The sequence below is a fragment of the Leiobunum rupestre genome, chromosome 1 (assembly GCF_980474605.1).
Source record: "Leiobunum rupestre chromosome 1, qqLeiRupe1.1.hap1, whole genome shotgun sequence".
Taxonomy (NCBI): Eukaryota; Metazoa; Arthropoda; class Arachnida; order Opiliones; family Sclerosomatidae; genus Leiobunum; species Leiobunum rupestre.
In genome coordinates, this window is record NC_143384.1 from 34,697,407 (window position 1) to 34,715,148 (window position 17,742).

Consider the following 17,742-nt stretch of genomic DNA (forward strand, 5'->3'; position numbering starts at 1 on the left):
GAGAAAGCAACCCGTCAAAATCGTGCATTTTCTTGCGTACCTTTTTTATTGGTTGGAAGGGGAAAATTCCGAGGGGCTGATCACTCCGCGTAATGGGTGTACAGAGCCGTACCTTTGACTGTACTAATGGGACTACGCGTAATCTTTGAAGTCCCTGCCTTTGGCAGTGCTAATCTAAGCGTAGTCCGGTGTACAGACTTTCTAAGAGTGGTTAGCCCCTCGGAAAATTCGTAAAACGTTCCAATGAAATTTGTAAACAACACTGCATCTAGGAATATAATACTGCGTAACTGGAACAGAAATTTGTATTCCCCCATCACGTACTCACTGTTTAAGTTTCCCCAACGCGAGAGCTATACAATTTCGGACATACGAGCGTAGCGCCATCGTAAAAATAGGCGGATTTTTTTGTCTCTATAAATTTTGCCTACTTTTCATTCAATTCACAAGGATTTTTTGTAAAAGTTGAAACACGAATATTCTACCTGGATTCTACGAAACTAATTTCGGGGACGTTTATTTAATTTGAAGACAAAATAAATAAATCTTTGACACGATTTTAAAACCCAATGAACACGTGGACGAAATTTTGACTACGGTGTCCGCTGGGTGTCTCTAGTATCTTATGTCCGAATTCCCACCATTGCCAGGCCTATGAATCCCATATTTTCCCTCCAGTATTTCCATCCTCCTAGGCTGCATTAGCGTGTTTAAAGGCTAGCTGCGTTCTCGATGTGTTTGTTGTGACAAAGGATTATTTTCTCGTTTGAAATATATTTTAAACTTATGGTAAAAGTAATTTCCTCATATAGTAAAGTCGGCTCTAGTGCTTAAGCCATTTTAGGTAATATTTATATTTCTTTTTTCATTATAATAAAGCGGATTTCCCTTGAGACAAAGAATCGATATGTGCACAATTCTTTCGGCAATCACATAAGAAACCATGGGACGCCAGGTAATCATTTTATAAAAACAATGTGAACAACAGCAACATTTAAAAAATTTGAGGAAATTACAGAAACATTTGGAAAAATCAATGGAAATTACAGGAAATACGATAAACAAATTAAAATCGCCCAATTTAGAAAATCAACAGAAATCGGAAAACTTTAAGAAATCAATGGCCACCTGTTTAAGGCATAAAAAAGTCGCTAGCTGACTTGGGCCTAAGTTGGCGCCTTGAGTATTAGCCTAGCTGATTATTATTATTATTATTAAAGCTTTAAGAAATCAACGGAAATCGGAAGGCTTTAAGAAATCAACGGAAATCGGAAAGCTTCAGGAAATCAACGGAAATCGGAAAGCTTTAGGAAATCAACGGAAATCGGAGAGCTTTAGGAAAACAACGGAAATCGGAAGGCTTTAAGAAATCAACGGGAATCAGAAATTTTTAAGAAATACACAAGTTGTAAGAAATTAATGGAACTCACAAAAGTGTAAGACATAAATGGAAACCACAGAAGTTGTAAAAAAAGGAATGGAAATCAGAGAAGGTATAAGAATTAAAAAGAAATCACAGAAATAGTAAAAAAGGAATGGAAATCACAGAAGCTATAAGAGTTAAATGGAAATCCCAGAAGCTATAAGAGTTAAATGGAAATCCCAGAAGCTATAAGAGTTAAATGGAAATCCCAGAAGCTATAAGAGTTAAATGGAAATCCCAGAAGCTATAAGAGTTAAATGGAAATCCCAGAAGCTATAAGAGTTAAATGGAAATCCCAGAAGCTATAAGAGTTAAATGGAAATCACAGAAGCTATAAGAGTTAAATGGAAATCCCAGAAGCTATAAGAATTAAATAGAAATCCCAGAAGCTATAAGAGTTAAATGGAAATCCCAGAAGTTATAAGAGTTAAATGGAAATACCCTTACGAAAATAGTGGATCATAATTTGATCTAAATTTGATTTAATTTATTGGATCCAAATGTGATCAAAAATTGGACAGATCAAACGGGGATCCAATTACAGTTGGATCCAATTTTGTTTTTACTTTAAGACCTCTCGATAAAATTTAGGATCCAATTTATATCAAATTGGGATCCAAATTGGATCAAGTAAGGATAGATTTCATGAAATTTGAATGCCAATTGGATCCAATTTCGTAAATTGGGATCCAATATATATCACAATTTTGTACATATTGAAATCCAATAAGATTGGATCAAATTGGGATCCAATGAGATTTGGAACCCGACTGGATCTAATGATATTTGGATTCGGTCTTGATCCAATTAGATTTGGATCAGCTCTTAATTCAATGAGAATTGGATCCAGTTGACATTCAAAGAGATACTTTGAAAAAAGGTAATTTTGGTGGCATGAATTATAATTAACCAACCTTAACAGCAGATACTACACTTTTCACTTAGCCGTGAGAATCACTCACAGTATAGCACATGTGACAATTAACCATAGCCAAAAGACGGGAACTGTCGAGCTTTGTGGAAAAATTTGTTACATACATAACAAAACATGCCAAGAAACGATAAGAAACTATAAAGAAAAGCTAATATTTAGGCCAAAAAGCTAGGAAACCTACAAACCCTGCCAAAAGATGTCTACTTTGGCCTAAAATGAAGAAACTGACCAAAAAATGGCACATGCATCACGTGCTCTAAGTGCTCAAAATGCTGTAAACGAAAATAGTTGAGGTAAATATAACAATAATTAACAAAATCAATGAATTATATCCCCACCCAAATCCCTTGTTTTTACACCTGGTTGCGCTTAGATGGTAGATTAAATAAAACAAACAAATGTAATTGGCCAGAACCGAGTGACGTCACTGTAACTTTGGGAAGACTAACTATTAAAGAACCGACTAGGGTGTAGAAGGCAGGGAGCAGACTTAAAATAAGACGACGCGAAAACCAAAACCACCCAAACGAGGCTACCTTTTATAGCATTTTTTACTAACCTTGGGCGTTACTGACTAATCCGCCAGTTTAAAATCGGCGCGTGGTCCATTGCAAAAATCGTTCTGGTTAAATTCTGATTTCTATGCTGTAGAGATTTATCGAAATGTTGCCAGTTGTTCGATAAATTTAACTATTGAAAAAATATTTACTGAGATCGATATTGTTCTGGCGGTCTCGCCAAACATAAAAAGTAGTCATCTAATCTCCTATCGCCTTCTATAATTATGTTTATACCATTGAGTTAGGAATATTTACTCTAGATTCTTGAACACTCAATTGATATCCGCTATGGTGTCTCGGTTGGGACCAATTTCTAGAAACACTTACGGCGGCTGTCATTTATCATTATACGGTGCCGTCATCTATTTTAGAAATAATATATAAGTTATTCTCAGTGTTTCTAACCGCTGGCGGTACATAACGACACCGTACAAGATTCCATACACGATTCCAAGAAAGTGTCCCGGCGAAATATCAAAATATGGATCCAAATTTGATACAATTTTATTTGATCAAATTAATTTGGATCCTACTTGGATCCAATTCTTAGTTCAGATTTTTTTGGATCTAAAATTGATACAATTTTATTTGAACAAATTAATTTGATCAAATTAATTCGGTTCCTACTTGGATTCAATTCTTAGTTAAAGATTTTTTGGATCCAAATTTGATACAATTTTATTTGATTAAATTAAGTTGGATCCTACTTGGATCCAATTCTTAGTTCAGATTTTTTGGATCTAAAATTGATACAATTTTATTTGAATAAATTAATTTGATCAAATTAATTTGGATCAAAATTTTGTCCAATGCTATTTGATCAAAACAATATAGATCAAACTTGGATCCAATTCTTAGTTAAAAGATTTTTTGGATCCAAATTTGATACAATTTTATTTGATCAAATTAATTTGGATCAAACTTGGATCCAATTCTTAGTTAAGATTTTTTGGATCTAAATTTGATACAATTTTATTTGATCAAATTAATTTGGATCCAAATTTGGATCCAATGCTATTGGATCAAACCAATTTTGATCAAATTTGGATCCAGTTCTTAGTTAAAAGATTTTTTGGATCCAAATTAAATGGAATTCCCAGAAGTTTTAAGAGTTAAATGGAAATCCCAGAAGCTATAAGAGTTAAATGGAAATCCCAGAAGCTATAAGAGTTAAATGGAAATCCCAGAAGCTATAAGAGTTAAATGGAAATCCCAGAAGCTGTAAGAGTTAAATGGAAATCCCAGAAGCTTTAAGAGTTAAATGGAAATCCCAGAAGCTGTAAGAGTTAAATGGAAATCCCAGAAGCTATAAGAGTTAAATGGAAATCCCAGAAGCTTTAAGAGTTAAATGGAAATCCCAGAAGCTTTAAGAGTTAAATGGAAATCCCAGAAGCTTTAAGAGTTAAATGGAAATCCCAGAAGTTTTAAGAGTTAAATGGAAATCCCAGAAGCTATAAGAGTTAAATGGAAATCCCAGAAACTTCAGGAATTTAATGGAAATTCCAGAAGCTATAAGAAATAAATGGTAATCCCAGAAACGTAAGGAATTAAATGGAAATCCCAAATAAGCTATCAGATAACGACTTCGAAAAGCAGTTATGATTTGTACATAGTTTAAACCTTCTTGGTGACCACCTCTATTTATCTGGATTAGCGCTATTTAGGACAAAGCTAAGAAATTGTAACATAAATTACTTTTAAGGGTTTTCATCAAAAAGGTAAATTTATTTCTAATCCACGAACACTTTTGTAACACGACCTACACGTTATAAAAATCATCTAAAAAATCCATTGTGTATCGCGAATTCTATCCAATAATATTTCCACCGCAAAAAAACGAACAACATTAGGAGACAAATCCACCAGCTACGTCCCGCAGCGGGCCCTATGGCCCAGAATAAAATCCCTCTTTTGGGAATTGTGGAGGGGGGGGGGGGGTTGTAACAAGAAAAAGTTTCTCCGCGTGGATAGTGGTCAAAATAAAAGAGAGGCTTAACTTGATTCGGAGCTTCCTGCAACATTTTATTCTGGCTCGCTCCTTCGTTCAAGGTTTAATGAAGTTTCTTTTGCGCCGCGCCATTCGTCTTCTTGTTAAGCGTTCTTTCGTTTCATCGTCTCACCAACGTGTTTCCCCTCTTTTCGCCGCTTTCTACTTTTTAGTTTGCAGCGTCGTTGAGGTCGCCGAAGCTATACTCTGATCAAGGGACGAAGGGCCGTGCTCGCACATTTGGGGCCCCGGAACAAATTATGTCATCGCAGGCCCTTCTGACTGAAATTTGTAAGGTGTGGGTGATGGTGAAAGGCTAAATGATACGCCCCTATCGTACCGGGACCCTAAAAGGATTACCTCCGGGCCCATTTTCGACAGGCCCGGGAGATTTTCGCACCCTTGCCCTCCCCCTCTGTCGGCTCCTAGGGTATAGAGGGAGAGTATATAGAGCGCTTCGTCGCTGTCTGTTCTAGGAATAAAGAGTCTTCTATCTAGTGGAGCTGGAGATTAAATTTTCGTTTTACGATTTAAAAAATTATTTAAGAATTAAATTAATATCAAGTTTATTAAAATTACAAATTAAATAAAATGATAAAAAAGAATTAAATTAATATTAAGTCTATTAAATTAAATAAACCGGCGTGTCATGATAAAGGGATACATTTCCTACGTTTACTGTTGGTTTCCAACATTGGAAAAGGTGGAAGTGGCTCCCAGGGTATAGAGAGAGAGTATATATTGGAAAGCATCACCCCAGGCATTTAGCTGGAAAACTATATTACCTACAAATGTGAAATGTTCAGAATGTATACTATCGGGAAGGTCGTTGTTATTTGTCAATTTAAGTTAAATCGTGACAGTTTTCACGGTTTTGGAATTTTTACTTTTTAACGCTATAGGTGTTAGATGAAAACTGTCAATGAACAAGTTGTAGAGCATACTCGCAAACCGTAAATGAAATTGCTTTGGTCGGAATACGTCAATTTGTCACTGAGATATTAGGTCATGAAAAATGACCAGTTGGTAGTAGGTGACCTCAGCCCTTTCACAACTAATTTAAAAAGAAACCTATCTTAATTGTACTGTTTGTATGACTGCTAAAAATAAACTTTTTTTAAACTACTTTTCGCCGCGGCAGCACCTGGAATGAAAATTTTGTCTCGACCAAATTACGCGCTCCTCGGTGCGCCCCTACCTTCTGAAGCTATTTCCTCTTGCTTAGCTAGTAAGACTGAGGCGTTAAAGGTGATGGCGAGAAACCTCGAGCACATCTCGCCACATCATGGTTTCTTCTTGCTTAAAAACTCTTTGGCCATTCCGAGGTTGTCGTATCTTCTCCGCAGCGCTCCTGTGTGACTTTGTGAAGATGGCCTCAGGTCTTTCGATGGAACTCTTCGAAAATCACTCCAAGACGTCACCAATACGCTTATGGATGAACCTCCTTGGGAACAATCGTCACTTCGCGTGGCTAAAGGCGGCCTTGGAATTCGTCATGCCTCAAATCTCGCGCTTCCGGGGTTTTTGTCGTCGACCTCCAGCGTCGCTGATTTAGTGCAAAATATTCTTCCGTCCTATTTTGCTTCTTCTCCGGACCCGGTTTTTCGCGATGCTCTTCGCCATTGGGAACTTTTGACGGAGGCTGTTTTACCTTCTCCAGACCATTGGAGTCATCAAAGAGTATGGGAAGGACCGGTTAATGACAGTACCGCGATGCTACTTTCCAATGGCGCAGTCAATGATCGCGATAAAGCCCGTCTTCTCTCGGTTAGCTCGAAGGAATCCGGTTCTTGGCTGAACGCGCTTCCGTCGCCTTCTCTCGGAACCGACCTCGACGATGACTCCTTTCGGATTGCGGTCGGTCTGCGTTTGGGGCCCGCATCTGCGTGCCTCACACGTGTAATTGTGGTGCCCAGGTCGACTCTTACGGGACACACGGCCTGAGCTGTAAGAAGAGTTCCGGACGGCTCTCCAGGCACGGTGCCGTTAATGATATTCTTAAACGTGCTCTGGTTTCCGCGGGTGTCCCATCCATTCTGGAGCCTCCGGGTCTCTCGCGCGACGACGGGAAGCGGCCTGGTGGAATGTCCCTTGTTCCATGGACCGGCGGAAAATCGTTGGTGTGGGACTTTACCCGCACTGACCCTTTGGCTCCGTCATATTTGGCGTCTTCGTCCGCAGCCCCTCTCTGGGCCGCCACCCAGGCTGAGTCGAAGAAAAAAGCGAAGTACTCCGGGCTTGAACACCGATATTTGTTTAAAGCAGTGGCGGTAGAATGTCTCGGCTCCTTCGGCCGCGACGGTTTGGCTTTGGTCCATTCTATTGGTCGTCGAATTCGGGAAGCTACGGTGAGCCCCGTTCCACGGCGTTTTTGACTCAGCGGATAGCAATCGCGATACAGCGGGGTAATGCCACGTCGGTGTTGAACACTTTTCCGCCCGGCACCTCCCTCGCGGAATATCTTTATTGCCTGTAAAGACATGTTTTTTGTCCTTCTATGTATTTTTAAACACTTTTGAGTTATTTCTTCAGTATAAACGACACTAGCTTTTTTATTGGTAATTAATTTTGAGGAAAAATAAACAATTTCCGAAAGTGTTACAAAAAAAAGAAGGGTATAAGAAGTCTACAAAAATGTCTAATTTATTCCAACTGAATTTCCCAAAGCTTCGTTGAAATTTAGGTTTCCCTTTAAGTATTTAAGATAATGGCCACGTGAATCCCAGACTCTGCGGACGGGGACATCATAACATTATTAGGGAATACATAATTATCGCCTACTTTATCACCTACCCTCGAGCAAGTATAAGAATAGCATGCTCCGATTTGGACTTGTCAACGTATTATGTCGGGAGTGTCCTTGACCACCATAACTTTCATCCATACCGTGCCACACTCCACCAAGCACTTCACGATGGTGATAGGCGACTTAGATTGGACTTTAGCAACTGATTAATTAAATTGTAAGTTTCCTCCATTTGCTCCTCGTGTCCGATAAGTGCTCATTCTCTAGAGACGTCCCGTTTAGCGTGCAGCGATGAAAATCCGCAGTGGGGATTTTCTCACCACAATCAGATCCAATTTCGATTCACGTCTGAGCGTGTCTACTTGGAGATCAAGCCACATACTACCAACTTATTAGTTTTCATAACCTAATATCTAAGTGACAAATTACCCAATTCCGATCAAACCAATTTCATTTAAAGGGAAACGGCCAAGCTTTTTATAATATCACCTTATTTGCATATCAAAGACCAACAAGACGTTCAATATACTTACATGTACCTTATTTGGTCTCGAAAAAATAGTTTTGGACCAAAAAGTTTAAACTAAAAGTAACGGGTTTGAATTTTCGCCGCCATCTTAAGGTGTATCGCCAGCGCCAGCACGACCTTAGTGAGCGATTTGCGAACTATCCTAACGTTTGAATTCGCGGAATTTAGGCTTAGGGCTTGTATAACTGCAACGCGCCGCGCGTGCAAAACAGATCCTTCGCGTCTTCAGCGGCGCGCGCCTTTATATCGTTTTTCAATTTTATTCAAGCAAGGAGTGCCTCACCGATTTCTCTCTATTATATTAAAAATTAACCGCTTAATATTTTTTGATGCGGTTTTCGCCATAAATTTTAGCTTTTAAATAGGGCTATCTAACCGGTTAAAGCTTAACCGTTCCCCTTTAAGGTTTTCGAGTACGCTCTACAACTTGTTCATTTCCAGTTTTCGTCTACCACCTAGCGTTAAAAAAATTACCCCCCAAAGTGTACATACTGAAAATTTCACATTTCTAGGTAATACATTTTTGGAACAAAATGCCTCTGGCGATCAAATTAAAACACCCTGTATGGTGCGCTTCGTCGCTGTCTGTTCTATCTAGTGGGGCTAGAGGGTAATCTTAAAAGCTCAATTATGGAATTAAATTAGTATTAAATTAAAATAAGTATTGATATAATATTAAATTAAAATAATTATTGATATTATATTAAATTAAAATAAGTATTGATATAATATTAAATTAAAATAATTATTGATATTATATTAAATTAAAATAAGTATTGATATAATATCAAATTAAAATAAGTATTGATATAATATTAAATTAAAATAAGTACTGATATAATATTAATTTAAAATAATTATTGATATAATATTAAATTAAAATAAGTATTGATATAATATTAAATTAAAATAAGAATTGATATAATATCAAATTAAAATAAGTATTGATATAATATTAAATTAAAATAAGTACTGATATAATATTAAATTAAAATAATTATTGATATAATATTAAATTAAAATAATTATTGATATAATATTAAATTAAAATAAGTACTGATATAATATTAAATTAAAATAATTATTGATATAATATTAAATTAAAATAATTATTGATATAATATTAAATTAAAATAATTATTGATATAATATTAAATTAAAATAAGTATTGATATAATATTAAATTAAAATAAGTATTGATATAATATTAAATTAAAATAAGTATTGATATAATATTAAAATAAATACATTAAATTAGTATTTAAATATTGAAACTGCACTTCTCTGGTCAACTGCTCGGCGAAGTAAGCGCCGTACTATATTTTGCCTTAAGTCAACTTGTTCGGAACGAATCCGGGTGCAGCGGCACCCACGATGTTGTTTTCAACGTTTCGAACGTTTCCTTTCTTCAGATTTGATTGCGGCGTTGTTGCTTTCCTTTTCGTTCTGTATTATTTGGGTGGTGATCTCGGCGGACTGCGTGAAGGGCTGTTAAGGTGATCCGCGCTTAATGGATGACTGTGCTTTAATAGATTTGTTTCGGGGGATTCGGTGATGGATTCCAGAGACGATTTGAGGGATGATAAAACATTGCCCCAACTAAAAGGGCTTTCTTGTCCGCGTGAAGGATTACTGAGGTGGTTGGATTGGCTTGCGTTGGCGGTCTTTCATGATTTATCAAGCCAATTTTGGGGTTGTTGATAACCAGAATTTTAAAAATTCTTTTTTTTTTAATATTGTTTCATTTTATAGACTTTTCAACAATAGGGAGGATGGCTATGTCAAGATGACCAGCGAGCACCATGGTCGAGTTGTCCCCCGCCACAAGAGGGGAGGGAAACCTCACGGGCTGCGCCTCAATCGCGTCGGAAGACGTCATTAATAATTTAATAGGGAACCAATGAAACACCGGGCGGATTAGATTAGTTTTAGGGGGAACGAACCTGCTCTTCGAGTATGGGGGAACTGCGATCAAAAATCGCCTCATGTTATACTTAAGAAATTACTTGCTTGACTTTTTCTCTAAATCAAATTTTCATCTGCATCAAATTTTAAATTCAATTCAATTTTCATTTAAGTAAAATTTAAATTTATCTCAATTCTTTTAGGTAAAATTTAAATTTAACTCAATTTTCATTTCAGTCAAATTTAAATTTAACTCAATTTTCATTTCAGTCAAATTTAACTTAATCTTCATTTCAGTCAAATTTAAATTTAACCCATTTCCATTTCAGTCAAATTTAAATTTAACCAAATTTTTATTTAAGTCAAATTTAAATTTAATCCAAATATTCATTTAAGACATTTATATTTAACCCAAATTTTCATTTAATCCAAAAATCCATTAAAGACATTTAAATTTAACCCAAATTTTCATTTAATCCAAATTTTTATTTAAACTAAATTTAAATTTGGGTTAAATTTAAATTTGGATTAAATTTAAACTTGGGTTAAATTTAAATTTGGGTTAAATTTAAATTTGGATTAAATTTAAACTTGGGTTAAATTTAAATTCGGATTAAATAAAAATTTCGATTAAATGAAAATATTCGTTAAATTAAAATGTCTTAAATGAATATTTGGATTAAATGAAAATTGAAATTAAATCCAAATTTTAATTTAGGTCAAATTTATATTTAAACCAAATTTAAATTTTATCCAAATTTAAATTTTATCCAAATTTAAATTTTATCCAAATTTAAATTTAATCCAAATTTAAATTTAATCAAAATTTTATTTTAATCAAAATTTAAATTTAATCAAAATTTTATTTTAATCAAAATTTATATTTTATCCAAATTTTCATTTAGGTCAAATTTTAATTTAATCCAAATATGCAATTAAGTCAAATTTGAATTTAACCCAAATTCTCATTTAAGTCAAATTCTAATAACACAATTCCAAATTTCATCCAAGTCAGCAACAAAATCGATTTTCATTGAATAAAATGTGGAAAAGTCTCAACTCAAAAAACCAACTTCACTAAATTTAATTATAAAGGAAACCAATTTAAGAAACAGCGCTCGATCGAAAAGTTTGAAAGTTGATTCTGTAATAGCTTTTGTAAGATCTCAGCAAAAAAAGCTAATCTTATTATCATAAGTTAATGAGGTATCATTAACTTATGTTATTATATATATACCACGAAAACAAAATAAAAGTCTTCGATAAATTTAAGCAATATGTCGGCCATGGTTTAAAGGCAAGAAAGTGATTTTTCGGCACTAGCTTTCCAATATAGCGATGGTGAAAAGCTAAACAATTCAATGCTAAAACATTTAATCTTTTAAAAGAAATTAACTGGAATAAATCCGCTTTAAATCTGAACTCAGTTATAATATTACACTCGGTGAACTTAATAGTAGGCATTAATGTAGGAACCGGTACAGTCATTATTGGAAGCGGTATAAGCTCCGACTACGTTTCCAGGTTATTTGAAGGATTAAGACGGTTTAGTCGATACAGAGCGACAGATTAACCAAACAGCGGATACTTGAAAGGCTTAACGTTATTCATGCTGTGCAGCTCATAAACGGACCGAGTTATCTGACGCAGTTCATCCCCAAATTGTTGAGCGTATTTCGGAACCCAACGGATTTGGCTGCGGGCCAGAGGAAAAGTATCTGCTATCAACAGAATAAAAAGGAACATGTCAAAACATATACCCGCCAGGTGGCGTTAGGCGAACTTTGGGGTTTTATATTACGTAAATATTAAAGGGGGCTGTATACGTAGTTTAAACATTCGGATTATACCAGGGTTGTAGAGAGATGGTTCGATCACTGAGCAATTCTACCATAGGAGAGTTTGGCTAAAGAAAAAGTGGCAAATAGATGGCGCACCCGACACTGTGTAGCCCCTTCAGATACTTATGGGCATTCCCCCAATGCATAGAAGTACTGAGGTGCAGCCTAATTTATAGGAGACAGCGGGAAATTTAAATTTTATAAGCTAACTGGGATCACTTTAATTTCGGTTATGTTTTTACACTTGTAAATTTTAAGGAAATTTATTTTTTTAATATTTATAATTAGCGAACATTAAATTTCAGTTTCTCAGATATTTATTTGAACTGAAATACAAATTTCGTACTAGAATTAATAAAGGAATAACACTGACCGTAGTTTTGCCTTTTGGCTCTTAATTGTTTTAACTTTGGCGGGCCGGGTCGGTTCGGGTTTGCCAAATAAGTATTTTTGGCGGGCCTGGTTGGGTCGGGTTTCAATTTTGTATTTTTTAATCGGGTCGGGTCGGACGACGTGTTTCCTCCCCCCCCCCCGCCCTGCCCGGGATAAATCTAGACCATGGTGCCCGCGAATCTCCTTGAATATAAAAAATATATTATTGTTTATATATTGAAAAAAAAAACGTTGAGAAATTATACAACATACGTTATATTAAAAATACATTTTGAAAGATAATATTTTCTTGCCCTTGGTACATTTATAGCAACCGGGTAAACACACACGTTTTTACAATAACAAGGAATGGAAACTTAGACCCCGTAACGGGCTGTTTTACATAACGCGAATGCAAACTAAAGAAATCCACGTTGCGGAATAGAATGGTTGACGAATTTAAGGCGAAAAAACCCTCTTTAGAATGCGTTTCTTGAAGCGCGCAAAACAAGGGAGCAGATAAAATGCGTATTGTCTGCAAAAATAGATTCCTCGAGTGGAGAAAAGTATATGCGCAAAAAAGGACAGTCGGCGGACGGTTTCAGAATGAACTTGTCATTGGAAATCTTTCCGCTACTCTGGTCACCAGGCTCTTCAGTTTGAGATCTCTCCGTAGATTGATTCCGTCTTGCCATTTCATTTTATTTTGCCAAGAATGCCGAAGTCAGCGTTAGTGTTTATGGAAAATCTCACTCCATGCAAAAATATGCTAACTCATAAATAAAATAAGTTTGAAGAAATTGAACTTGAAAGTGTGTATCGTTTGAGAAATCGTAAAGTATAACGATTTTGCGAATATTGTTACTAAATGAGGCTTGCCTGCCATTGCTGATCACAATATCCGGCATGCTCTATCACCTAGCATTGATTATAGAAAAATGGATTAGGAATCGTTATATTGGCTATTACTAGAAAGCTTTTGAGTCCTAGCATTGATTATAGGTGTTCATTTTGGGAAAATTACTGCCATGTTACTAGAATCGTTCTATTGGCTAATACTAGACAGCTTTTGAGTCCTAGCATTGATTATAGGTGTTCATTTTGATAAAATTACTGCCATGTTACTAGAATCGTTCTATTGGCTATTACTAGACAGCTTTTGAGTCCTAGTATTGATTATAGGTGTTCATTTTGGGAAAATTACTGCCATGTTACTAGAATCGTTCTATTGGCTATTTCTAGAATTCTTTTGATTCCTGAAAAATGACTAAGAATTAAATGAATTTCAATTGAATATTGAACGGTGAAGATAGTGTACAAAACTAGTGTACAAAATCTGAAAAATCACTAAGAATTCAATAAATTTCAATTGAAAATTGAACGATAAAAATAGTATACAAAAGTAGTGTATAAAATATTGGGTGGTTAGCGCCTCCAAACCCTACCAATTTAATTAAAAATTCACTTATTTTTTTAATTTTAAAAGTCGTAAATCGAATTAATGTTTTAAATAACCCGCCTAGACTGTTTTTATAAAAACGAGAAAAAACGTATTATTTTAAACTTTTCATCATCAAATAAAAACTATTAAATTTTTTGCGACTAAGATCGTTGAGGAGAAAAATCAATTTCTGCGGACGCTAAACCCAATGACCTTTAACCTTAGGAGAAAGGAAGGAGACATTCTAGGGGTATATATATCACCGAATCGCTCAAGACGGAAAACGCGATACAAGGAATTTTACTCTAAATTGAGTTTTGATACCCCCAATCGGCTCTCCCCAAATAGGATCCAGCGCAGATTCGTCCACTTTCGATAAGAACAAAACCAAAGACTTACAGCTACACCAGAAACTACTAAACACAGTAAGGGTTAGCCATGGTTCTGTAACAGGGTTGCCACATGTTCGGGAAAACAGGGAAGCGGCGGTTAGTTTAAAAATAGACCAAAAAAACTGAGACATGCCTAGGAATTTGTAAATAGTCCCAAAATATTTGATAGGCCTAAGGAAGGTGATCTAGATAAAAAAGGTTTATAAATTTGCAATAAACTATTTTTAGTTAAAGTATAACTTGAAAATTATTTGTATGCTAAGACATAAGTTAAGTAAATTCATTAACTTTTAATAAGAAAATAAAATATAAGGTAACATTAAAAAGATCAGTTGAAATAAAGGAAATTTTAATATGAAAATATTGTGCCAACCAGGTGTAAAAGTTTAACAAGCACTTTCAAGTTCGCATTGTCCACCAAAACGTTTTATTATTACGGTAGAGTAATTTAGGTACTCGTACCCGTTCCCCGCACGCGTTCGTTTCGTTTGGCGCTTAAACTCCGTAAATCATTTTCCGAAAAATAACATAGACGTTATAGCTCGATTGCCTAACTCGTTGTTCTGTAATGGTTTTTGTCGGGGCTAAAGAAATGGCTTATGTTTCATTCGTCTTTGGATTCGTATGTAACTGAAAACAAGGAGTTTCGTTTATTTTTTTCCCATGATAATTGAAAAGAGTTTTTCTGTGTTGCCTTATCCTGCCTCCGAGTTTTCTATTTTTGTTGAGAGAATAGGAATATGTTTTGGAGTTTGCTGAAAACGATTGGTGACCTTTACACGGCTCGGATGTCAGACAATTTTAACGTAGAAAATCGTAGAAATGGAGGGATGACCGTATTCTGTATAATCTTCCTACGGAGAAGCCTGCGGGTCTGATAGTCTTTCTTTAGACTAGGACACTGATCTGATATTCATCCTGTAGAGTGGCAAACTGATATGATATTCGTTCTGTACAGTGACAAACTGATCTGATATTCATTCTGTACAGTGACCAACTGATCAGATAACCTTTCTGCAGATTAGCACACTGATCTGATAGCCTTACTCTAGAATAGGACACTGATCTGATAATCGTTTTGTAGAATGCCACACTGATCTGATAATCGTTTTGTAGAATGAAACACTGATTTGATATCTTTTTATAGTGGAACTCTGATCTGATAAAGTGGGTCATCAATCTGATAATCAAATATTCAGTAAAACTAAGCTGATAATCATATAGAGTAGCATTCAGATCTGATAATAATTGATAGAGTAGCATTCAGATCTGATAATCTTTCTTGGAGTAAGACAGTGATTTAAAAATCTTTGTTTAGAGTGAAGCACTGATCTGATAATCTTTGTTTAGAGTGAAGCACTGATCTAATAATCTTTGTTTATAGAAGGGCACACTGATTTGATATGCTTTCTGTAAGGTAACGCGAATATCTTACAATATTTGCATTGATCGGAGAATACTTTTTGAGAGTAGACACAAATCTGATAATATTTTATATTCGATGTTCTTGCAAGTAAAACCCTTGGTTTAACATTGATCCGATGTTCCTTGCAAGTAGAACACGGATTTAATTTTTCGCAAGTATAACATGGACCCAATTGTTTTTTTGCGGGTTTAACATTTATCCAATGGTTTTCGGCAAGTATATCATGGACCCAATGGTTTTTTGCAAGTATATCATGGATCCAATGGTTTTTTGCAAGCATAACATAGATCCAATGGTTTTTTGCAAGCATAACATGGACCCAATGGTTTTTTTGCAAGCATATCATGGATAAAATGTTTTTTTTGCAAGCATGACATGGATCCAATGGTTTTTTGCAAGCATGACATGGATCCAATGGTTTTTTGCAAGTATATCATGGACCCAATGGTTTTTTGCAAGCATAACATGGATCCAATGTTTTTTTGCAAGTCAATCATGGACCCAATAGTTTTTGGCACGGATAACATTGATTCAATGGTTTTTTTGCAAGCATAACATGGATCAAATGTTTTTTTTGCAAGCATAACTTGGATCCAATGGTTTTTTTTGCAAGTATATCATGGATAAAATGTTTTTTTTTGCAAGCATAACTTGGATCCAATGGTTTTTTGCAAGTATATCATGGATCCAATGGTTTTTTGCAAGCATAACATGGACCCAATGGTTTATTTTGGAAGTATAACATGTTGAAAATAGATCGTATTGTTTTCGGTGTAGAATAATCTTCAGCTTCCACAAAACCAACGCAACCTCTTTGATAACACTAATAATAAACCGCATCAGCTAATCGGTTAAAGATCTGGGATTAGGGTCACGTTTTAGGCGCTGCGTCTATTTAGTATTAACTCGCCTCGTTAATAGATGTCGCTTTTAAAACTCAGGCATTATCTCTCTAGGTACTCTCGCGCTTTTTAGGGCCGAGTCTTCTCTTTATGCCGAGACTCTTATACTGCTAAATCGAAATACGCTCCTACACTTAACACCGAGGCTTAGTGCGAAGCTCCGACGAAGGGCGGCTTGGGGGTTAAGTCCGCTCCTTCTACGCCTACATTCAATGTCATCTGATCCCTAACCTACATTTATTGCAAAACGGCCTTCCTTTTTTGCTGATGTCTTTTTGATCGGCTTCTTTTCCAGGACGGATCTGGCTCTCCTTTTTATTACGTTGTAAAGATACTGTGACAAGGACACGACCTTGTATGACCGAGCGAACACATTCAATAGGGCGTAATTCTCAATTTCACCACTCGGTTGAATGGCGCTGCTTTACATTTTTATTTTTAATTATTTTTCAGTCTTTTTTCGGAGTTTTAATCCGGATTTTGACTTTTATTTACCGCAGAAAATTTTTAAGTCAACTGGATTTTTGAGTTTTAATTTTTTTAATGAAGTCTAAAAAGTGTATTTATTTCAATTTTTTTTTTAATTTAGGAGGCATTTTTTTGTTATCGATTTTAAAACATGTATGTTTTTTTAATGTATGTGGGTAATGTAAACTGTAATTAATTAATTTAAATTGGTCAAAATGAATTTGAATAAACTTAATTAATTTAAATTGGTCAAAATGAATTTGAATAAACTTTATTAATTTAAATTGATAAAAATAAATTAAATTAAGTTAAATTAAATTGTTCAAAATGAATTTGAATAAACTTAATTAATTTAAATTGATAAAAATAAATTAAATTAACTTAAATTAAATTGATTAAAATTAAATTAAGTTAAATTAAATTGATTAAAATTAAATTAAGTTAAATTAAATTGATTAAAATTAAATTAAGTTAAATTAAATTGATTAAAATTAATTAAAATTAAAATTAATTGAGTAAAATTAATTATTTTAAATTAAATGAAATTGATTAAAATAATTAATTAAAATTAACGATTAAAATGAATTAAATTGATTAAAATAATTAATTAAAATTAACGATTAAAATGAATTAAATTGATTAAAATAATTAATTAAAATTAAAATTAATTGAGTAAAATTAATTATTTTAAATTAAATGAAAAGGATTAAAATAATTAATTAAAATTAACGATTAAAATGAATTAAATTGATTAAAATAATTAATTAAAATTAACGATTAAAATGAATTAAATTGATTAAAATAATTAATTAAAAT

The 17,742-nt window shown here is 34.5% G+C and overlaps 1 protein-coding gene across 2 annotated transcripts in view; it reads right to left on the reverse strand.

Moving 5' to 3' along the window:
• LOC149962198 (glutamate receptor ionotropic, NMDA 2B-like) overlaps nucleotides 1–17,742 on the reverse strand; it is a 120,712-nt gene that overhangs the window by 64,222 nt on the left and 38,748 nt on the right. The gene's annotated exons all lie outside the window — the stretch shown is intronic.